Here is a 24,674-nt window from a genome sequence, read left to right on the forward strand (position 1 = left end):
TGAAGAGTGCGTTAAACTTATTTTTCCAAAAAAATTTTTTTTTTCAGAGTACCGCGTAGGCAAATTAAGCAGTTCTATATAAATGGAAATTATTCCTGTGCATGTGTGGCAACACCCACTAATAGTTTTCATGGAGTAGCTGCATACCAAAGATCTCAGTGAAAAGTACAGATATAGGAAAAACGTGTTTGAGGGGAGAGGGGGGTCAACTTTTATTGGATAACATTATAGTTATCTTTTAGGCAAACTTTGGGGGTTTTTTTTTGCAGCTTTGAAGGCCCCAAATTAGTTCCCAACAATTAAGGCTAAGCATGGCCACATGCTAGATGGCACTGCCGTACATTATTATTTAGTAAGAAAAAGAGGGAAAGAAATCATCAGATTGGCAAGGGTATGTGGTTAGGTTTATTGACCAATTTATGGACATTTTTACTTCATCAATATGGTCTTTTTCCTACAAAATATCAAAGTAATTATGCATTAAGAAGATGCTTAAAGTTTATTAGATTCAGTCATTTGCAATTTTCTGCACATTTGTACCGAATTGAGAGTTCTGTATTTTTAGAAAGTCTCAAGCAGAAATTAACGATGGCACAGTACATCTACAGCTTTCCCTTGGAGGGAAAGGTAATAGAATGGAGGAGCTACAAGAAGGAAAGACCTAATAAACACTCTCAAAGAGCGCTGTCCCCCCTAGGGAATACCAATTGTTTTGCTTAGTATTATTTAAGCATGATTTGCTTTTCTATGCCCTGCAGTATGAATAAATTTATGGTCCAGCATTGTACACAAATTCTCATATGAAAGGCAATGTCAAAAACTAACATTTTCCACTGGCAAAGACTGGAAAGCCAGTAAACAGGCAAATTCATAATGGTTTATGTTGCTATACTGAAATACAACTCTTGAACTTTATAAAATGTACTGTATTGTCACAAAGCATAATGTTGTTTCTTTTAAATATTCTGCATCACACCAAAATTGGACCATTGTTGCTAGTATACATCCTGTATCCATTGCTGGAAAACAGTCCTAATTCTTTTTTCTTTGGCCCATTCACATCTGTGTGGTGCATAAAGGCATGCAAATAAGTCGTGTGTTGAAATAAGGCACCCCATTAATTTGAAATAGCTGCACAACACCCCAGAACGCATAAAAAAAAGTGCATGCACCATTTTAGCAACTCAGCGCAACCCAAAACACACGAGTGCATTCATTTGCGTTGCTGTGTGTTATCAATTACCACCGCATGTTAACAATAGTGTGAATCCAGGAATCAGAAAATAGCTAGGTATACACTCTGCATACAATATCACATCAACAAGAAAAAAAGTCAAATCTAGTGGCCACAAAGCTTTATTTGTTGTGGTCAAGTATTTGGTTGAGTTTCTTAAACATGCAGATATGGCATTTAGGCTACCACAGAGGTGGTTAAATTATGATATGATGTCATTGACATACTAACACTCAGTCCTTTGAAGCAGTCAGTGGACCTAAAATACACCTGTATTAGGCTGGATCCCCAAAAGTACCTGCAAAATGGACCGAACAGCAGGAATTTTCTTGATATCAGCAGGTATGATCCTGACTAGGATTTAAAGAGGAATGGCTGCAACCCATTTCCGCCTGGCAGTACTAGGGTCGTTGGTTTGAATCAAAACCACGGCACCACCTGCCTGGAGTTTGCATGTTCTCCCTGTGCCTGCGTGGGTTTCCTCGGGGTATTCCGGTTTCCTCCCACACTCCAAAGACATGCTAGTAGGTTAACTGGATCCTGTCTAAATTGGCCCTAGTATGTGTATGAATGTAAGTTAGGGACCTTAGATTGTACGCCCCTTGAGGGTTAGGCACTGTGAATGTACAATATATATGTAAAGCGCTGCGTAAATTGACGGCGCTATATAAGTACCTGTAATAATAAATAAAATAATAAAAACCTACTCGTAAGCAGCTAATGCTGACTGATCTGGTTTTAGAAGCCAGTTGATTTTTTTGTAAGGTACTTTTGGGAGGGTTAAGTCTGCTCTGCAAATATGCAGATGTCAGTGGTTTTTGGTTCTTTAACCGCCTCCCACCCGCCATATAGTAATATGACGGGCGCAAGGTGGTTCTCTCGTTCTGGGAAGATGTCATATGACGTCCTCCCATTCTAACCGCATATGCGCGGCTCCGGGGGTGCGTAGCGCGGCGATCGGCGGTGTCATGTGATCAGCTGATCACATGTAAACAGGGAAATGCCGGTTATCGGCATTTCTCTCCCCATGAGCTGTCACGCTGGCAGCTCGAGAGGAGAGCCGGTAATTGGCATTCCTCGGAGGGGACATCTACACATCATCAGAGCACTGTGTAGACCCAGCAGTGCCACCTGTCAGTGTCCATCAGTGCCAGCTCTCAGTGCTCATCCATGCCACCTGCCAGTGCCCATCAGTGCCAGATTACAGTGCCCATCAGTGCCGCATCACTGGCACATATCAGTGCCCATCTGAGCTACATTTCAGTGTCTCCCATCAGTGCCAGTCAGTGCCACCTATCAATGCCAGTTAGTGCCACCTATCAGTGCTGCCAATCAGTGTCACCTATCAGTGCCAGTCAGTGCCGCCTATCAGTGCCCATCAGTGCCGCCTATCAGTGCTGCCTAACACTGTCAGTCAGTGTCACCTATCAGTGCCAGTCAGTGCCATCTATCAGTGCCATATATCAGTGCTGCCTTTCAGTGTCCATCAGTGATACCTGTCAATGCCCATCAGTGCCACCTACCAGTGCCTCCTATCAGTGTCCATCAGTGCAGCCTATCAGTGCCCATCAGTGCAGCCTCATTAGCGCACATCAGTGAAGAAGAAAAATCACTTATTTACAAAATTTTATAACAAAAACTAAGAAAAAACTTTTTTTTTCTTCAAAATTTTCAGTGGTTTTTGGTTTGTTTAAGAAAAAATGAAAAACCCAGAGGTAATTAAATACCACCAAAATAAAGCTCTATCTGTCACAAAAAAAATGATAAAAATGTCATATGGGTACAGTGTTGTATGACCGCGCAATTGTCATTCAAAGTGTGACAGCGCTGAAAGCTGGAAATTGGCCTGGGCAGGAAGGGGGTATAAGTGCCCTGTAGGCTAGTGGTTAGAATCAGACCCAGTCAGCTCTGAACTGTGCAGATCTGTAGATAAAGGTAGAGAACTAAGATTACCCTTTTGTTACATTGCTCTTAATCCAAACATGTCCAACCTGACTAAGTGACTCAGTGTACAGTGTTTTCCTTCAGAGTTCATTAGAGTTCAGAGTTTACTCCTAGCACATATTTAAAAGACAATGGCTATCCTTTCTCAGGATTTTAGTTTTTCTAGTTTATCCCCTACTGTAGTTTCTGATTAGGGCCTCATTCACACCACATCGTATTGCCAACTGCATAAGGTAGATGCAGACAGTTGCAGCTCCTCAGCTTGTAAAAAGCAATGACAACCTGACAGCAGTCATCCTCATGTGTTCGGTTGTAATAGCACATGCAGTAATTACCTGCAGTTAGGGACAGATGATCACCCTGGGAACAAACAGCTTGCATCCGGGGCAATTATCTGTCTGTAATAGCAGGTAATCACTCCATGTCGATTTTATTTAAATATCCACAGACAACTTTGGCTGCTGTCAGCCTGTCATTGCCTTGTACATGATGAGCGGTCACAACTATCTGCATCCAGTTGTGCATTTAGCTGCTCAAATACAGCTGGCAAGAAAATCCCATGGAAATGAGGCCTAATACTATGCAATGTAAGAATCTCTCTGTCATCTCCTCTGTTTCTGGCTCCTTCTTCCTCTTTCTGTAACCTGTGCCATTTGGAATGTACTCTAAGGGCATGTTTACACTTGCTATTCAGGAGCAATAAAAACACGCGGTTCGGCCATGTTTTTCCTGCCCTCCGACCGTTCCCCCTTAAAGGGATTTCCCCTGCAAGGGCAGCTGATAAGGTTGTACACAGGTCACAGCCACAATGCTTCGTCTCATGGTAAGAATTAGACCCTCTGTCACATTCAGCGGGCAGTCCCATCCTCAAACAACTGACTGCGGTCATGCCGTAAATGCTTTGTAACTGTGAATAATGCGCTTTTGGAGCAGAAGTGAGGCCTTTTAGTGCTTGAAAACAGGCAGTGAGGAGGCAGCATAATGGCTCGTGGACCGTCAAACACTCCTTTTAAAGCAATCCACTGCAAATTGCTCTTTAGAGGGCTAACGCTAGTGTACACTAGTTCTAATTTTGTAAAAAGTAAGGCTGCCCATACATTATACAATTGTATTGTACGCTTTTTCTGTAGATTTACCAAAACCAGACACGAGGTCAAACCTAAACACTTTTGCAATCAGGCAGGTCCTTGCACTACATAGTTGAAGATAAATTTTAAAAAAATTGAATAAGAAAATTGTATAATGTATGGCCAGCTTTATGCCTAAATCCATGATCAGTTTATGGATAACATCTTTACTTCACAGTAGTCAAAGAAACCATGTGTGCACTGACATTGTTTCACTTGGTGCATTGAGGTTTGTGTGGTTTTAAAAAGAGGTGTGGTTGATGCAATGTAGTTTTAAAAAGAGTCATGTCCAGTTTCTGAGCAGTGTGGTCCAGTTCAGGTGTGGATTACAGGCTATTATTATTAATAATATTATAAAGGATTTATATAGCTCCAACAGTTTGCTCAGTGCTTTACAATATAACGGGAGACAATACAGTTCAATACAACAGGGTTAGAAGGGCCCTGCTCCTTGGAGCTTACAATCTAGGAGGGAGGGGCTAGTGGTACAAAAGGTAGTAACTGTGGGGGATGAACTGGTTGGAAGAGTAGAAGATTCCAGTATTAGCTGAGGGCAGGATAGGCTTCCCTCAAGAGATAGGTTTTCAGAGATCGCCTAAAAGTGAGCAGAGTAGGCGATAGTCTGATAAATTGACTTTTATGGGAACCATTTCTAAACAGCATATGTGTGAACAGGATAATCCTGAGCTAATCCTGTCCTGAACCTGATGTAAACCTGAGAACAACCACTGTATCAATTAGCTGTGAAACTTGAGCTTCAATCTGCACCACATATGTGTGAATCAGCTCTTAGAGACGGCTAGAAATTAGTATTAACATTTTCAACAAGATTGTAACGCAGTATCTATAAGACTGGAAAATAACTGATACTGAGAATTTACGCTGGTTGGAGCGGGCTACTGCCCAAGCCCAATATATTTTAAGGGATCCTTGCCTGTACACAGCTTACAGACTGCTTTCTTTGAATAGAATAAAATGCCACTGTATAAAAATTACCCTCCCTAGATGTCATGACATGTGTATGTTTCTTCTGCCAGTTTCACAATTTTCTTTACTACACAGTGGCCACTTCTGCTCAGGTACTAGGGTCATCGGTTTGAATCCCAACTATGGCACTAGCTATATAAGTACCTGCAGGAATTACATTATATGGAGGTGTGTCACGGTATAGGGACCCCTGCCAAATGGCCAACATCCATCACGGTGGCTTCCCGCCCCCCCCAGCCAGCTGGCTGCCTGACCTCCACTGCCCTAACTTGCTTCCTCCATCAGCCCCTTTGATGTCCCGGGGGGGGGGTCCAGTGTCATCCTGGCCCCCCCCACTGTGTCCCCTGTCTTTAGCCCGATATGCCGCTTTCATCCCTGTGGTCCAGTGGCCCCCCCTTCACCTCTCATCCCACTGCAGTGGGATGAGACGTGCAGCATTCCCCACTTCTGCCACTATCTTCTCCCTCTCCAACCGCGGGGAGGTGTGAACCTCCCTGCAGAGATGTTCTGGGCTACGGCGTCTCGCTGACACCATTTCAGCCCTGTCATCCGCAGCGGGGGCATGGGAAGTTCCCGCACTTGCGGATGTCCCTGTCCAGGGGGCGTGCCTCGTTGCCAGGCAACGAGGCACGCCAGCTCCGACCCACCCCGGTTGCCTAGGTGACCAGGGAGTGTCTGACATCAGTTTAAGAAGCTGATGCCGGGCACTCCCGGGGTATTCACCACTGTGCAGCCACTGAAGGAGCCCCAGCTGCGGTGGGACCTTCATGGCCAGACTCTGCAGAGACCCAAGCCTGCCTAAGACCCCCCAGAGCAGGGTTAGACTGCCTGCTAGCTGCTAGGGATCCAGAGACCCCCAGCCACTGCCTGCTAGCCGCCAGGGATCCAGAGACCCCCAGCCTAGGGGAGAGGCTGCAAGACTGCCTGCTAGCTGCCAGGGATCCAGAGACCCCCCAGCCTAGGGGAGAGATTGCGAGTTTGCCTGCCAGCTGCCAGAGCTCCAGAGACCCTTAGTGGGAGACCAGGCACCCTGTCGGATCAGTGAGTACATGCACTCTCCCTGTTTTACTTGAACTGTTTCTGTGCTGACCCCCCACACCCCTGTTGGATTACAATTGCTACAGAGACTCACCACCCCCCTGTTGGATTACAATTGCTACAGAGACTCTTCCTTGGCTCTCTGTGTTGGACTATAAGTGTGTTGGCCCCTCCTTGCTGCCCTTTACTGGCATATTCACCCTTCCTGCGAATTCCCCTATTAAGTGACTGTCATCTGTTTGTCTCAATAAACTTTGTGCGTTTGCCATCTACTCTGTGTGTTCTGTCCTGCCTACCCTCCGTCACAAGGTGCTTTTAATTTTCTTACTGAGGCAGAGAGGGAGCAAGAAAGGGCCTAGACAAAGGGGGTGAAGGGAGGGAGTAGTTATGCATCTCAGCCCCCGTCAGCGCACCTATACTGCCAGTATATCTGACAGCCAGGTCATATGCTGGCACCAACAGCATTTTCTAGATAAATGCATCCTGCAAACAGTGACAGCAGACTTCATTCAAAAATACATTCTTACAATGTAACAATTGTTGAAATGTATTTTAATTAGCGCTTTTGTGTATAGATCAAACCATTGTTCTTTGATCTGAACATAATGGCAGTTCCAGGAACCATGCAAATGAAAAAAAACAATATTATAGCATATTTGAATTTTTTATGCATTAGGGCTCCATGGTGAAGGGCCACTAATACTGCCTTCTACTTTAGGACACAAAAACATGCAGAACATGCATGATTGGAACATATTACAGAATGATCTTGAAATAACAGCAACATGGCCAGTCAAATGTGAGATTAAATTTAATGTTTATAAATGTAAAGTTATGCATCTAGGCTGAGCTAATGATACTGCCCTCTATACAGCTGAGAAAAAAAAAAGAACTGGCGAAGGACATGAGAATAATGGTTAAGCGGAAGCAGAATTCAATGCAAAAAAGCAGCTGCAAAGGCAAATAAAATCTTCAGATGTATATTGAGGAAGATAATACAATGTTGTCCTTGTATAATATCATGTTTAAGGCCATTTTTGGAATATGAAGTACAGGTCTTAGCATTAAACTGTATGAGGACTTGAATTGGAAAGGCCACAAAAATAGGCAACTAAATTATTAAAAGGGAAGGGAGGTTTCATTTGTTATGAACGTTAGAAAAACTAAATTTTTGAAAACATGCACAAAATGGAAGAGATCAGCTGAACATGTATATATAGTAATATGTTTAGTATAAAGAGTTGGCAGATTATTGTTCTATCCTAAAGACAATGGACAGCAGGATATCAGTTTATGTAGAGCTACCCCTGTAGGAGCTGCCAGTTATTAGACAGGTTCTATCCCAAAACAGTGCACAGGCAGCCAAGCACACAGCAACAGTCCATTCACTCTAGCTCAGAAATTAGTCTAGAAGATTTTTTTGTAATTTATTACTGAAGAAACTTGTAACAGGAGAGGGTAGAGGGGTGTGTGATACTCCAAAACACCAAGCGCAACTAGCAGAGGACACTTCTCTATCAGTGGCAGTAGCACAAGGGCGGTATGACTAGTACAGTCTTTAGATACACATCTGAAGACCCTGCAATTACATATGGCATGAGTAGTTGAAGATTAGCACAGGCTATGGATGTACAGCTAAAGATCATGTAAACAGCATGAGCACAAATAGTGGTGAACTGGAACAGTCCATGGTTCACGACTGAGGACTGCGAAGTAGGTTGTAGCACAAGTATTGTTAGAATAGAATAGCTTCAATTCAAGCATCCACAGCTGGAGACCATGGATAAACTACAGCACAGGAATTGAGCTCCACTCATAGATCCTGGGGGTAAAGAACAAGTTGATGGGCTTCCCATAACAGATTAGTCCAGCAGCCAATCCAGAGGTGCTCCAGGGGCAGAAAGCCCCCTTACGCTTGCTGATCAGTTCCCTCTCAGCTCACAGATCCATCCCCACAGGGTGGAAAAAAAAGACAATTTCCTCAGGGATCCAGACTGTTTAACAGCAGTCCAGCCACCATCTGGGCCCTCCTCCTCAACAATTGGCCAGGCAATGGTTAATTTTCAGGATAGTTATCTAGCTAGAAAGCCTCCCAGCCTGTAAAACCCCAAACAGACCAGTTCAAACAATCACTACTCCTCTGATTAGAGAGCAAGCCAAAAACTAAATTTCAACACATGCCAGAAACCAGCGCTGAAATCTTGCTGCACAGAAAACATAGAATCTAGCACTCACTGAGGTGCCACCCTTGATAGATTGGGGAATCTTGATACTAGCAGAAAAGAACAAAACAGTGTGCACTCTTCTCGTGCATTACCATAATAGATAGATAGCCTATCTATTGCTCTGAGGATGGGAGTCCGACTCTCGAAACGCATTAGCACTTTTACCCGAGGACCTCTGAAGTTCATGATTGGCATCTTTGACTCCTTGTCTCTGTTTTTATTACCTTTTTGGTTTGAGAGTATGCATTTGTAATGTTATACTAAATTTCTTACTATTACGGTAATGCACGAGGAGAGTACGCCCTGTTTTGTTCTTTTCTGTAAAACTGAATTTACCTAACTATGAGGGTGCTACACCTTTAAAGGAAAAAAAAACATTTATCTCACCAGTTTAAGTATGGGTTCTTTTTTGGCAAGAGTGGTAAATTGTATTCGTAGTTAAACTTTTTTTTTCTTGACCTCTGTTGGTTTATTTTTTGTTATCTGTGTCCTATTAGGGAGATTTCCCTTCATTTCCTGTCCCAGAGGATTTTTGTAGGAAGACTGAAGGTCTTACAGTCACAGTGGGTGTGATGTAATGCATGGGAGGAGCCGGTGGCGCTGATGCTGCAGGAGAGCCAATTTGCAGCTGTACAGTGAGATTATAAAGGCATGTTTACCATTAGATCATTGAAAGTGTATTACTATTAATAACTGCTTGGACTGAGGTTTACTACACTATGAGAGGACACTATGTTTTCTTGAATGCACTGGCAGCAAAGAAGACAGAGACCAGTCTCTTAAAGGGACACCTACGAAGATTAGTTAAAGGGGAAGATCATCCATAAAATTAACCAGGAAGATAGAGACTTTCACACATATACCCTTTGGGAGGTAAACTGCCCTTCTTGACCAAACAACATATGTTTTTAGGTCCACAACTAGAGATGAGTGCATAGTAGGAAAGGTGGTGGGACCCACTTGGACATAGAAAACACGTTCTTTGGACTGGGACTATATTGAGTATCATCACTAAGGAATTTTATTTATGTTTTTTGATTTCTTGGGATATATTGGTTTCCACTACTTTTATGTGGTTTAAACAACATGTTTTGTGAAAAAACTGATTAGGTAAGAGGTACACAGGTAGTCGCATGTATTGTTATATATGAAGGAAGAGCCGCATGTTTATGGATAATGATTTTTTGTAGTACTGCAAGAATGCATGTGATATGAGTAGCACCCTTGACATATATATATAAACAACTTTATTTTTTTACATTTATACTTTTTTGCACATTCCTTTATTCTATTGCACAGTATTTATTACTCACAATTGTTTATTTAGTTTATGGTTTCATAGTAAATGTCAGGTAGTGCGGAGGTTTCCCAATATATATTTCACAGTTTAAGCTGTGCAATACCCTACCACATACGATTATAAATGAGTAGGCAATAGTATGGCAATTTGATTGTCCTGTGGGGTCAGTAACTAATTTTTCCCCCTGTGGGGTAATATGTGCTGTGGTTGATGGGGGAGGTGGCTTGTTAATATGATTTTGTGAAGGTAAAACTTGAAAGCATTTGTCTTTTTTCAGCTTTAAAGGAGAAGTACAGCCAGTGCTCGTTTGACTGTACTTCTCCTGTGGATCACAGTAGTCCAATTCGTTCTGCACTCCTGTGACCTAACGTCACTCAGCAGGTCTGGATCCACCCAGATATCTGGACCGGCACCTATCTCAGCCTCTCAATGAGCCCCTGAGAGCCTGAGCCACCTGCTCCCTCCCCATCCACATCCCAGCAGGGCAGAGCAGACAGCACTGACTGACAGTTGCCCCTCTCAGCTCAGAGTGGCAGGAAGAACTGAGTGATCAGTGGTGTCTGATCGCTTAGTTCTCACCCTTAGAGTCAGCGGAGGACAGATGCAGCATCCACCTAGCTAAGTATGAGAAAAAACAAAACACATCCATACCTCTCTTTTATTCTGTAACTATATATTGCTTCATCTATCCTACTGGTCCACTATAATCACAGTATGAAATAAAAATTTTGTCAGACTAGGCTTAGAATAGGCTAGCCAAATTATTGCTTTAGGATAAGAGGTGCAATGACTGCTGCTGTATGCTCTGACACAAGAGCCTTTAAATAGGAAATTCAAATCTATAAATATGCCAAGCACAAAAGAGTAAAAGGTAAAGACATTTTTTTTTAAGTTTTTTTTACTCAAGACAGCAGCCTTTGAACATCATTTTATCCACTGGATACATAAAAGACAATAGATGAAACAACTCTATCAAAGTAAACCTTTCACCCCAATATTGACTAATTCTCTCCTCGTGTCACCCTACTCCTCTTTCAGAAAAGCTGTATAACGGTAATCAAAAATGCAGTATTTATTTATAAAAAGCACTTACACTATAAATTTCTGATTACCAGCCTTTCAGTATAGGTACTAGTGACAAAGTCAGTAACTTTCTATGGCCTTCTGCAAAGACGATGTCACAAGAGCCTGCGGGCAGATCTCAAGAAGCTGCAGGCCCTGAAATGATGTGTTTGAAAGCACAGCCGACGTCCCCAGTACCCAAGCTGAAGGCCTGGTAGTATGAAGCATACAAATGTAAGTGCTTTTCATTACCATTTCTCATTAAAGGAGCAAGGTAAAACATTTAAAATGAATTAAGGAATGTAACGTTAAAATTATAGTGATTGGGCTTGCATATACATCAAAAAGAAACAATGATTTTTAATCAACTTTATTTTATTTATTTTTTAATTATATGCAATTATTTTCTTTTTGTTACTAGTAAACATAGAATATGTGACACAGCACTTCCAGAACAGGATGAAAGAAAAAGCCCAGCAGAAGCTTCCTGTGTGGAAGCTTGCTTTGTCTTAAACCTCACACTGAGGCCTACGTCCCAACACTGACTGCTAGGTGCGATTTCAATTACATATAACCTACCTGATTCTATAGGGACCTATTTCTACCTAGTTTAATGCAAACTACACCACAGGTGACCCTAGGTAATATTGTCCTGACATGTACACTGCTGTGAGGACTGTAGTTGCCAGATGGTAAGGAACTGATGAGTTTAGAGATGAATGAGATGTAGAAGTGTGGATAAGGGTTTCAGAAGGTGAGAAGAGCAGTGAAGATTTCAGGGGAATTGGACAGTAAAAAACTGAGAATTGATGCCAAGGAAAAGAAAAACAGGTTGCAAAAGAGCAAACACTGGTTGCAGGAGGTAAGGAAGGTTATTGAGCACCCTGAAGACCAGATAATAATGAACAGAGGAATTGAGATATACACTATATTGCCAAAAGTATTGGGATACCCCTCCAAATCATTGGATTCAGGTGCTCCAATCACCTCCATGGCCACAGGTGTAAAAAATCAAGCACCTAGGCATGCAGACTGCTTCTAAAATATTCCACGGTCAACTGTTAGTGGTATTATAACAAAGTGAAAGCAACTCATCCACGAAGTGGTAGGCCACATAAGACGACAGAGAGGGGTCAGCACATGCTGAAGTGCACAGAAGTCACCAACTATCTTCAGTGTCAATAGCTAAAGACCTCCAAATTTCGTATGGCTTTAAGATTAGCACAACAACAGTGCGTTGAGAGCTTTATGGAATGGGTTTCCAGCTATATACAAGCCTTACATCACCAAGTGCAATGCAAAGCATCAGATGCAGTGGTGTAAAGCATGCTGCCACTGGACTCTAGAGCAGTGGAGACGTGTTCTCTGGAGTGACGAATCATGCTTCTCTGTCTGGAAATCCGATGGACATGTCTGGGTTTGGCGGTTGCCAGAACAGTATAATGCCTGACTGCATTGTGCCAAGTGTAATGTTTGGTGGAGGGGGGATTATGGTGTGGGGTTGTTTTTCAGGGGTTGGGCTTGGCCCTTTAGTTCCAGTGAAGGGAACTCTTAAGGTATCAGCATACCAACACATTTTGGACATATTCATGTTCCCAACTTTGTGGGAAGAGTTTGGGGATGGCCCCACTGCGCACCAGTGCACAAAGCAAAGTCCAAAAAGACACAGAGGAGTGAGTTTGGGGTGGAGAAACTTGACCGGCCTGCACACAGTCCTGACCTCAACCCGATAGAACATCTTTGGGTAGAATTAGAGCGGAGACTGTGAGCCAGGCCTTCTCGTCTGACCTCACAAATGTGCTTCTGGAAGAATGGTCAAACATTCCCATAGTAACACTCCTAATCCTTGTCAACAGCCTTCCCAGAAGAGTTAAATCTGTTATAGCAGCAAACGGTAGACCAACTCAATATTGAACCATATGGACTAAGGCTAGGATGCCATTAAAGTTCATGTGTGTGTAAAGGAGGCCTCCCAGTACTTTTGGCAATAAGCTCCAAGGAGCAGGGCCCTCGAACCCCTCGTGTATCACATTGTATTGTTATTGTACTGTTGCATGTTCTGTCTCCCATTATAATGTACAGCACTGAGCGAACTGTTGGTGCTTTATAAATACCGTATAATAATAATAATATAGTGTATGTTAGTGTGGTGGATGACCTGTTGTGGTGGAGCAGACACAGACTGCAGGATGTTAGAAGTTTAGTGCAGCAATCAGTAGAAAAGGCAGCAAAAATGGAAGAACTACAAGATATTTTCTAGGGAGAGGGATGACAGGTTGCAGGAGAGGGCACAGATTACAGAAGGTAAGCTGTGCAGCAGTGTGGTCAGGAGAGCGAGGATCTGAGGAGGAGTTGAGAGAAATTTCAGGGAAAGGAAGGAAGGTTGCATTAAGAGTGAACACAAGTTGCAGCAGCTATAAAGTGTTACATCCTGGAGAACGGAGAGTAAAGCCAACCATACAATTTACAATTCAGCTGGTTCCACAGGGACCAGATTAATTTTGATCCATGTATGAAGTAGCTGGTTTACACAGGTCAATCTATCGACTGACCTGTGTACAACCAGCCTGGTGGGTTTTTCCCGGACAATCAATGCCACCAACTATAGCCAGCAACACTGATCATTGTATTCTGCTGACCAGGAAGGCTCTGCACCAGGCAGAAAACAATAGTTCTGCGGGAGTGATTCCTCTATCCACCTTGAATGTGTACATGAGGGAATTGGAATGTTTTCTCTTTTTTTTGTTCAACCCGCTAGTTAAAATGAAAAAAGATGTATAATGTATGGCTTGTCTAAGGATTGGAGGAGGAGATGAGCGACACTGTAGGGAAAGAGATGACTAGTTGTGGAAGGGCAAGTAGAGCTTGCAGGAGGTGAGGATTATAATGGAGGAAAACTGTTTTTTTGCATTGCTGCAGCTTTTACAATGGGGCCAATTTGTAAAATTGCATTATTGCGCATTAACGCATGCCATTAAAATTAAATGGGCTGTCAGTACATGGAAAAAACACTTTTTTTTTAACATAGTGCACCATAACTCATGTCATGTGTGTTGTGGTGCGCTGAAGTGTAAGTGCATTTCCTACTAATACAGTATCAATTTAAAATGAACGACACTGCAGACAATGCACCATGTGTTGCAGTAAAACAAGCATTTTACCATTTGTTGCTGCAACTGAAGAAAAACAAGTTTTTGGGGGCTGCAGCTGTTACAATGGGGCTAAATTATGAACACAATATTTTGCATTAAGACAGCTCATTAAATTTAAATGGGCTGGCACTGCACAAAATAAAATACCTGTCTTTAACGCAGCATAACACATGGCACGTGTGTTGTGATGCACTGCAGTGTATGTGCATTTCCTACTACTATAGTATCATGCAAAGCTGCCATTTAAAATGAATGGCATTGCAGACAGTGTACCTCGGTTCGTGCGTTAAATGTGTGTTGCAGTAATGAGCGACAAAGATGCATTTTACCACATGTTGCTATAACTCACCAGTGTGAAGGGGCCTGAGATGATATCAGTTTCTATGTCACTTTCCCATTCCCAATATAATCAGTCTGAACATTTTTGCATAAAAATTAAATCAAATCACAGTTTTTACTCAACACCAACTACCGACTAGCTCTGCTGAAATAAAAAATAATAAAATGCATTCTGGAGATGTTCATTTGACATTACCTCATTTGACGTAGATATTGCACGTTGTTAGCATACTGATACATTATACATGAATCTGTTGATATGGCTTGTATCATGAACCATTTATCTATATGAAATGTGAGCTCAAACATATCTAGTAATGTATCTTTTCTACACATAGGAATGTGAGGAAAACAGAAGCAATGTAAACCAGGGAACCCATAAGATGCTTCACTGTGAGTATAATAAAGACATTTATACTAAGTTATTAGAATAACATATACTGTGTATCTAATAATACAGGGGAAGGATAATAGTTGTCTGTATATAGTACAAATATCATCTCTGTATTCTCCAGTGCTGTACAGAATCTAGACAGGAATTTCATCTTCTGTCACGTTTCTCAAAGATTGTCAGAGCAGACGCACCCACATGTTGTTTTATATAGGATCAACCAGCACCCTATAGGAAATAGACCTAATCACTGTTGTAGACAAAGAATAATGCCTGGGCACCTTATGAATGCAGGATATCACACTGGCTAATAACGCACTAGTGCTCCTGTGCTATACATAGTTTTTAAGAAAAAAAACAGTACCAAAGGGGCCTCTGTTAAAAGTTAAACACATATTTCATTTACAAAGTCACTATTCCTTGTATATAATCCATGAAACTATGAAAAATGGCCTGTATAATATGTCCACAGTGAAGCTATGTGGACTGCATAAATAAAAGACAATTTTCAACTTTACATAACCAAAAAGGTTCCTGTCTAATATTTTGTGTATTGAGATGCATTGCCAACCCATTCAAAATGAATGGGCTGCCCCTTAAAATAAAAATGCACTTTCAATGGTCAAAATTTCAGAGAGGTTTGAAGGGAATCTTAAAGTGGCTCAGAGCAAGGCCCAGGATTATTCCTTTAGTAAATTAGTGTAAGTTATACAGTTAAAGTGATTGAAAACCTCAGATGTGAAATATAAACAAACAACAAGTGTTCTGAATCCAGAACACTATGGGGTTTATTTACTAAAGCTGGAGAGTACAACGTCAGGCTCACTTCTGCATAGAAACCAATCAGCTTCCAGGTTTCATTGCCAAAGCTTAACTGAACAAGCTGAGGTTAGAAGCTGATTGGTTTCTATGCAGACGTGAGCCTGACTTTGTACTCTCCAGGTTTAGTAAATAAACCCCTCTTTGTCATTTCTCTCTGCTTCCTCTTTCCTCTGCTATCTGCATGAGTCACTTATGACAAGTTTCCTGACACCAAGAGAAAAATGGTGAAGGGGAGGAGCCTCCAGCAGATTGAGAGCCTCAGCTCTGTTCCTCTGAGCTGTGTGGAGGGGGGGGGTGTCTCTTCCCTCCAATCAGCTTTCAGTGCTCTCCTCACTGAGCTCTGCAGAGTATAATTTCAGCTCTCCACACCCTTTTTTCTGACAGCTCGGGCAAGCTGTATAACGTCTGGAATGTGAATGGATGTAGAGAAGAGAGGATTGTAGATAAACAGGTACAAATGTAGGAGGATTTGTTTCATCTCTGTGTATCACCAGAGGCCAGACACATCACTGGGTATATGTATGGGTTTACAACCACTTTGAAAACAAATATTTAGCTGGAAACAGCAGAGGGCTTCAGTGCAATTATTTTGAGGTTAATAATTTTGTACAAAGTGCAGTATCTCATAGCAGCATACTACATTTCTGCCCACTGAAGTCAAATCAGAAAAATGTTTAAATCCCACCTACTGCTGTGGATTTACTGATCTGTGCACAGTTCTCTTTGCCTTAAAACAGGCTTGCTGGTGTCATACAATTTCTCAAGCTCTCATTATTGCCCCTACATGATTATGGATTTGTAACGCATGAATCTCTCTCAATACTTGCAGCCATCAGGAGGTATATGGCCACCATTACTATGCGTATTCAGGATTACCAAGGACTACTGTGGATTAGTAAAACAGTAATACATGGCAGAGGAGATTGTAAAATTGGATAACAGTGAAAATGGTGGGTTCCAGCAGGGTATGTATACACTGTATTTTAGTTTGTATTGCCGTTGCTGACATAGGTAAAGCTCATCTGGCGCACAGTAGCCATCCTATTTTGTGAAATATGCACTTTTAGTTATGAGTCCCACTTGTGTTTCTAAACCCATAACAGTAAAATCAGTCTGTATACACAATAAAGCATGCTTATTATACTCACTGTGGAACCTAAGGGGTTAATCCTCAGCATTGTGTAAAAACGCTGTTTGATCCTGTCTTCTCTGATCATCCCCTTCTTCCAGTGTCTCCCTCTTATCTCCTGATAACACATATTGTGTGGAGTCACTGCACATGCTCAGTTTGGTGTGTATTGTTAGAGCGTTTTTTTCCTCTTGGGAGAGTGCGTGTGATCAGCACAGGGCCAATCAGCAGAGCACTGTCCAGATAGAGGTCAGGGGTCCTGCATCCTTCTAGAGCAGAATGAAAACTACAAGCTTCAACCAGTGCTCTACTGGACACAGATAGAAGTCACAAGACTGCTCTAACTGCTGATGAGAAAATGTATTTAGCAGTTTATATTTACTAAAATAATTGCATTTCCATATTCTGTGTACTGTGGGAGACCAGATATAGTAAATGCAGGGTCCTGGGCTTAGAAACACTTTAAATGAATACATCACACTTTACAAATAGCCAGTTACAACCAAAACTTGGCAAACGAAATGCACAGTGACCAAAAAACTTCACAGAAATGTGGCCAACTCTTAGATTTGACTAAAGCCACACTACCGAGCTTTTATTACAAAATCAACAGATGCAAGTAAACCTAGTGACATTCCATACTGTATACTCACACCTGAAAAACATCTGCACTACTATATAATATCAAAATGATACAAATTGTTTGACTGAAAATACAAATACAAAATATGTAACAAAAACTAAAACAACAAACCTAACATATCAGTTAATATCAATTAAAAACACAGAGCTTCTGACTCATCGGTTTACTGTAACTTGTAGTGAGTGTTTTTGTTCCCATCCTACCCATATCATCCGACAGCAAAATGCACCTTTTGGAGACCCTTCGTGAGGCATTCTTCTTAATTTCAGGTCCATCTTTTTTATTTCTCCATAGTCTTCATGTATATGAGGGAGGGGGGCATATTGTTACTGTGTATTCTGTATTATAGTCACTGAAGTACAGTTATTGGTCGATAAACCCCTGTACGTTCCAGTAACCCATATGCACAGTGGCAAAAAGCTGGGTAGCCAATGTTTATGTGCTGGGAGCACGCTCCCTGCATGCTTCCTGCACAAAGATCAAGCTGCCGAAAACGACTCTCGGTCCCAGCAAAACATCATTAGCCGGCAGGACCAGTTTCCAATCATGTGACCACTGTAATAGCCAATCAAAGCGGTCACATGATCGCTGATCCTTCCTGACCCTAAGGTAATAAGAACTTTTAAAGGGGATGCCAGGGAGGGCAGGAAGGGTTTAAAGTGATACTAAAGTCTTATTTGAAAAAATAAATGTAAAAAGTAAAAAATGCAAAAAGTAAGGTGTACTTACCTACTCTCACCTTCTTCTGCTCTTCTGGCAGTCCTTCCCTGACGATGTCACTTCTCCCTGCCTCCTTAGCTGGGTGCTAAGGAGCACCTGTGGGTGTGCATGCTCCCGAGCTGGGCTGTGTGCATCCATAGACACACACAGCGCATGTAAGCATGCTCCCACTCCCTCTTTACACAGGTTTGACTGACAGCAGCAGGAGCCAACAGATCCTGTTGCCCTCAGTGTCTCCTGTGAAAAAAGAAAGTGAAGGGAGTGGTGCTGGAGCCAGAGACAGCTTTGGAACAGTAAAAGAAGACAGGGAAGTGTTTAGGGATGGTGGTAGGTAGGACAGGTAGTGGGGTGTTTTTTTCCTTAATGTAAAGAAAAAGAAAAAGACTTTAGAACCACTTTAAGCTGCTCAAATTTCAAAGTTGTTCCATGGATGGTTTGTTGGTACAGTAGATTTTTCAATCAATAAAAATCCAACTGCCCAGGAATATGTTAATTGTTGGATTGGCGCTGAGGTGGTGGACAGTTGGATTTTATTGAACTTGGATACACCAGGGGCGTTGGTGTTTTGCTCAGCTGCTGGGGGTTGGTGTTGGGAGCACTGGAGCATTCGTGGACATTTGATTGATTTTTCAATCAACTTTTGTTAAAAGAGCCAGGCAGTAAATTCTCAGCCAAACACCACCATTTAATCAGATGCAATCACTACAGTTGAAAACGAACGTCGACCCCTGCTTACGATTAGAAAATCCATCAAATTTTCTTAAATGAAAAATTTCAAACAATTAGTGTACGGCTGGCTTCAGTCAACATTTAAGGCCCACCTTAAATGGTGAACATGCATTCAATGAGGGTGAAGTTCCACTAGGCATACATTAGCAGTCTTTACATGGTTCAGCCCTTCTGCCTGAAGTTTGGACTCTTCCCTGCACATATCAGGGTATATCATTTGGACTGTTTAATCACATCAGACACATGGAATTTGGGTTAATAGGATTAAGTTTAATACAATCTAACAATCAATGTTGCAGTTGGACTTTTTTGCTTTGTATTGCTTTGTGTTTTGCTGCAGTCATATATTATACTGCCCCTTTGTCATATATGAGTTTAGAGTAAACTATATTTTTATCTCGTTATTCCTTTTTTGCTGGATTTTTGCACTACATCCATTTCTTTTTTTCCATATCATATTATTGCATTTTGCACTTGTTTGGATTACTCAGCTTAAGCCGGGTAGCGATTTTCTTCCCTGGAACCATGGGCTTCTGGAAAGAAAATCTCTTGATTCCCCCATCAACATAGTCAAGGAATCCCTACCGTGGAAACATCGCATTCCTGTTTCTATGCATACATATGGACAATACACATAGCCTCCAGGTGAGCGCCAGAGTGACCTGCACCCAAGAGCTCAGTTGCAGTGTGAACAGGGTACATAGAAAACAATTATTTTCTGGGTGCTCTTGCCCAGACTGGCGTTCCAGTGCAGGAAATGCCAGTCAACACAGCTAGTGAATGAGCCCCAAAATACACCTAACATGAAAGAAATAGGCAGGCGCCATTGCCTGTTTCTTTATAGAAATACCAGTTGCCTGGCTGAGAGCTTGAAAGGTTCACCAACACACACTAGAGTTCACTAAATCATGTAGTAAGTTGAGACCTGTATGTTAGTAATTTCAGTTTACTAGGACATCTATATTTTGTATGTAGCTAGAATCTGAATATGTTTAAGGTACAACTCCAGCTAAAAAAAAATCCCAATATGAATAGGCTGTCATGGTACAGCAATGCGCAACCTGCACCTTTGTTATCCAATGCAGGTTCTTTGTAGTGTACTGTATTTATGTGTTTTAACAGTTATTCAAAATAAATGATGGCACAGCAACCCACATATACCTATGTGTTAGCATGCTTTGCAGTAACCACACCACAACACATAAGTAAATGCAATCTAAGTGTTAATGCTTTCCTTTCTGGAGCTGTTGGGAAACTTTGAGTGCCTTAAGCAGTTAGAGCCATTTGCTGTGTCACAAGGAAATTTTCCAATTTGTTGGAGACTCTCCCTGTCAGTAGATCCCAATCGTTCACTTTTACTAGAGAGAAGAGTGAAGGAACAGATGTACTATATGTGTACAGCTGTCGTGGGACTGTTGCACATTCCAGCAAATTGTGTAATTAAAGTGATACTAACCCATACACCTCTACACAAACAACACTGCCTTAACATACCCTACACACCAACAATGTATATGTTTTTGCCTCAAATGATTGTATACTGTGTTTTCAAGTCAATATATGTGACTTCCAGGCGCTCCCAAACTTCTCTTTCTCTCCTCTCTTCCTATTTGCTTTACCTTTGCCATCACGTGCACTGCTCTTTGTACACTACAAATCCCATAGATCTTTGCACAGTCCTTTCTTACTGTGCGTCAGTGTCACTAATGCAGGAGCCTGGAGGCAGTAATACATGGGCACGGAGTGCAAAGAGGGTAGGATGTATGAGATGTTACATGCCAGCGCTGAGTGCATTTGCACATTGTTACAATCCTTCTCAGGAGTGAGCAAGGGAGGGTAGCTACATATAAGACCATAGAAATGCAACATAACCTACCTCTTAAAAGGAAGATGCAGCACAGCAGCTGTAGAAACTACTTTTTGTGCTTTAGGGCTCATGTACACGGGGCGTTTGGAAAACTCTTCTGACCGCTGGAAATTGACTGCTAGAAAACGTAGGATAAAAAACGTCTGTTTAGCCGCGTTTGCATACTGCATTTATGAAAATTTTGCCGCGTTTATGCACGTTTGCGTTTAGAAGCGTTTTTAAAAAACAACCTCAGGAGACCTTCCCAAATGAACAGAATGCACTGAAAAATAGTAAATAACTATTTCAGACATTTTGAGAGAAATAGAGAGAGCAGAAGCAGAGAGAGCAGTATGTGTTGAGATGACCTGTCTTTTCTGGTTGTATTCACTATGGATCCCATCATCAGCAAAATGCGGCGCATTCTACCATTTTTTCCTTATGGCAAAACCTGGAACTGACTGCACTGGTGTACCAGGTCCATTTGAATACATGGAAAATGCTTTGCATGCATTTTTGATGAAGAAAAAAGGCTGTGGACAGAATCTGGATATGGGCCTGTCAAAAAACGCATCTAAACGCAAACGCTTGTAACCGCGATTTACACGTGGCTAAAATATACTAATGAATGCAATTTTGGTGCATTCAAAAAACAACTGTAAACTCAACTGCCTGTAAACGACTGTGTGTACATGGACACATAGGAAAACATAAAGGAGAGTTCAGGGGCTGCTGAAAAAAAATGCTGAACAGCTCCTGAATGTCAGTTTAGCAGCTGCAGTGTACATGAGCCATTACAGCAAGCTGTCGGCTATATGTGAGAGGAGATTATGGGGGTTATTTACTAAAGCTAGAAAGTGCAAAATCTGGTGCAACTCTACATAGAAACCAATCAGCTTCCAGGTTTTATTGCCAAAGCTTAACAACAGGGGCAGACTGACAACTCATGGGGCCCCCAGGCAATAGGGGATCATGGGGCCCCTGTGTCCTTGCCCAAACTCAAAAAAGCCTATGAAAAAGGTACCAGGGGCATCTCATGGGGCCCCCTACTGACCCAGTGCCCAAGTTTCCAAATGTTCAGTCCGCCCCGCCCCGCCCCTGCTTAACAAGCTGAATTTAGAAGCTGCCTGGCTACCATGCACCAGTTTTAGTAAATCTACCCCTATGTAACTAAAGCCTATCCCCAGGGAAAGGGTTAAATGCTCGTTTATGTCTGGGGAGGCGCAAAAAATACATTTTACTTATCTGATCCCCTGGCACCCTGCATTGTATTTGATGGTGTTAGAGGACCTGTGACTGCCAGAACGAAGGGGAGCAAAGGCTACTGGGAGCGATCTAGCAGAACAGAAGGAGTCTGTGAGAGTGGAAGACTGGGTAAGTAAAAAAGTTTTATTGGTAACCTATCCCCAGAAGAGAATGTAACCCTAGCACTGGAGTTCAGTTTTCAATATGTTTTTTTTAAATCTTGCATTAAGTGACACTTGCCCATAATTCTTAAGGTGTTATCTACCTGTCTGCATTTCTATTTTTATTCTTTCAATGCCTGTATTTTGAAAATGCATATAACAGCCATCTAAGTGGCATCTTATAAAAATGTACCAGCCATTGATATTTAAAATGTAGCATTACAACAGACTCATTGGGGTTTATTTACTAAAGCTGGAGAGTCCAAAATCAGACTCCCTTCTGCATAGAAACCAATCAGCTTCCAGGTTTCATTGCCAAAGCTTCATTGAACAAGCTGAGGTTAGAAGCGGATTGGTTTCTATGCAGAAGGGAGTCTGATTTTGGACTCTCCAGCTTTAGTAAATAAACCCCATCATGTCAACATTATCACCAAAGGCAGATTCAGTATTTATCAGGACTTGAGCAAATATTTAGTTGCCCAAAAACTTTCTCTGTAGTGTATTATGATGTGGTTGGTCTATTTCCAGTAAAAAATAAAGGCACTCAGTGGAAGAACCTCATGCAAGGGGTTAGCCACTATACACATCCCACATGTAGGTTTGTTATTCAAATATAAACGTAACAAAAACCGACTGTTTTTAGTTATGCATGCTAATACTGTATAAATAGTGCATTGTGTTGTCTTTTGAAACCCTTCTAAATACTATTTATTGTAAAGAAACTTGTGATACAAGAAATGAAGCTACACATGCAAAGCACACAGATGTAAGACAAACTTGTTTATGTGTGCCCTTCTAAACAGCTGAGATCATAGGAAGTCTGTGACAACAAGTTTTTCAATGTCTCATGTTGCTTGCACACAGCCACAAGAATGCCTGTTTACCTTTTCACGTCACCTGAAAACTGACAGGCTGACACTGGAGGGTGACACCTCATATACATTGCTCACCAAATCCTTTAAGCACTTTCAGGGCCCTGTTTACTTTCTAATCTGGTTTGTCTCACTTGGACAGTGAATGCAAAGAGTCAATGGAAAGACTACCATAGTGAATGGAAACAGAGGCAAGCAACAGTATAGAGCACATAATATAGAGTACATTCCTGAGTCAACATGAAGTAATCAACTATAAACTATAGCAGTCCATAGAAATGCAGTCACTGTAATACCAGTACAAGAAAAAGAACCATGCTTATCTGATGTTTTACCACAGACCAGTGGTCCCCAATCTCACTTCTCAAGTACCCCAAAATGCCACGTTTTGTGAATTTCCCTTAAGCCTGGTAGACACATTCAGGTTTTTTTTTGTTCAAACCAGTGGGCTGAATGAAAAAAAAGAAAAAAAAAAAAAGAGAGAGATCGCCATACTAACTAAGCGATGTTGGTACAGCGATCTTTCCTGCTGTGCCCCCCCCCCCACTCAGAGCACACTAATCAGAACTGACAGCCATTGGCTGCGAGCGCTGATTGGACGCTAGTTTTCTAGTGTGTCTTTTCATCAAAAGCCGGTCCTTAGACCAGCTTCTGTCACAAGGACAGCTGTACACATGGTCCGAATGTTGGCCAATTCCTGCTGAACCAGACGATTTTTGGACTGTGTGTAGCCAGCTTCAGGCTCCATTCACACTTCTCAATTGGGATTCCCGAATCGCATGGCAATCGTAGTATGCGCTGTGTGCATTTGGGTGCCATTATCCTTTAATGGCACCCCAAACGCGATGCGATTCTGTAACGATTGTCATGCGACAGGATCACACAGCAATTGCAACAAAATGCTCCTTTAAAAATCATATGAAGCTTGTTGCTGAAAAAGGAGCAGGAGCTTCTAGTTGGGTGACAAACATGCGTAGGGCAGCCCATTCACTTGAATGCAACACAGGGAATCGAGTGAAAATTGCATGTCAAAATTAACGCTTGTTCCCGCACTCGATAATGTAGAAGGGGCTTTAAAGCACCTGTGTAAAGTGAAAGAAATTCTGAAAACATGACCTGTTGGGGGTACTTGAGAAATGAGGTTGGGAACCACTGCATGCTGTAACAGTCATCCACCATATATGAAAATGAGAATAACAGTCCTAACCACCATATCATTCTACATCTATTGTTCAATACCAAGCGTAACAGAGTGAGAGAATAGGCTCTCCATGATACTTCTGAACACTATGTAAACTCTCTATGGCACACAATAACTTCCAGCACATCCAAGCCATTTATGCCAAGCCAATTTTACACACATCTGTTAGACCTAATAAATGCCATTAATGAATTTGAAATATGTTTTAACTTGGAATGAGCTTGCTAAAATTCCTGCAGTACTGCAAATGTCATGATTTATTTTCTTCTCCTTTGACCAGCTCTATATACCTTGCATTCATATTATCATATTACTTTGAATTTCTATTTGCACTACAGCAACAGAACTGGCCTAATCTGTTTTACAGGAATATGCTGCCACATAACTGGCACAGTCTACTCTCCCCAAAAAATCTTCTAGATTACAACAGCCAAACCTATACATGCCACACGCTGTTCCTGTAATGGATATTTACCAGTTGTAGCCCATCAATTTTCCTAGTATAAG

The 24,674-nt window shown here is 41.8% G+C and overlaps 1 protein-coding gene across 1 annotated transcript in view; it reads right to left on the minus strand.

Moving 5' to 3' along the window:
* The window catches only part of PLXNA2 (plexin A2), a 502,290-nt gene that overhangs the window by 472,576 nt on the left and 5,040 nt on the right, over positions 1-24,674 (minus strand). The window lies entirely within an intron of this gene.

This window comes from Staurois parvus, unplaced genomic scaffold (genome assembly GCF_062004578.1).
Source record: "Staurois parvus isolate SC_StPar_1 unplaced genomic scaffold, SC_StPar_1.0 ptg000056l, whole genome shotgun sequence".
Classification (NCBI taxonomy): Eukaryota; Metazoa; Chordata; class Amphibia; order Anura; family Ranidae; genus Staurois; species Staurois parvus.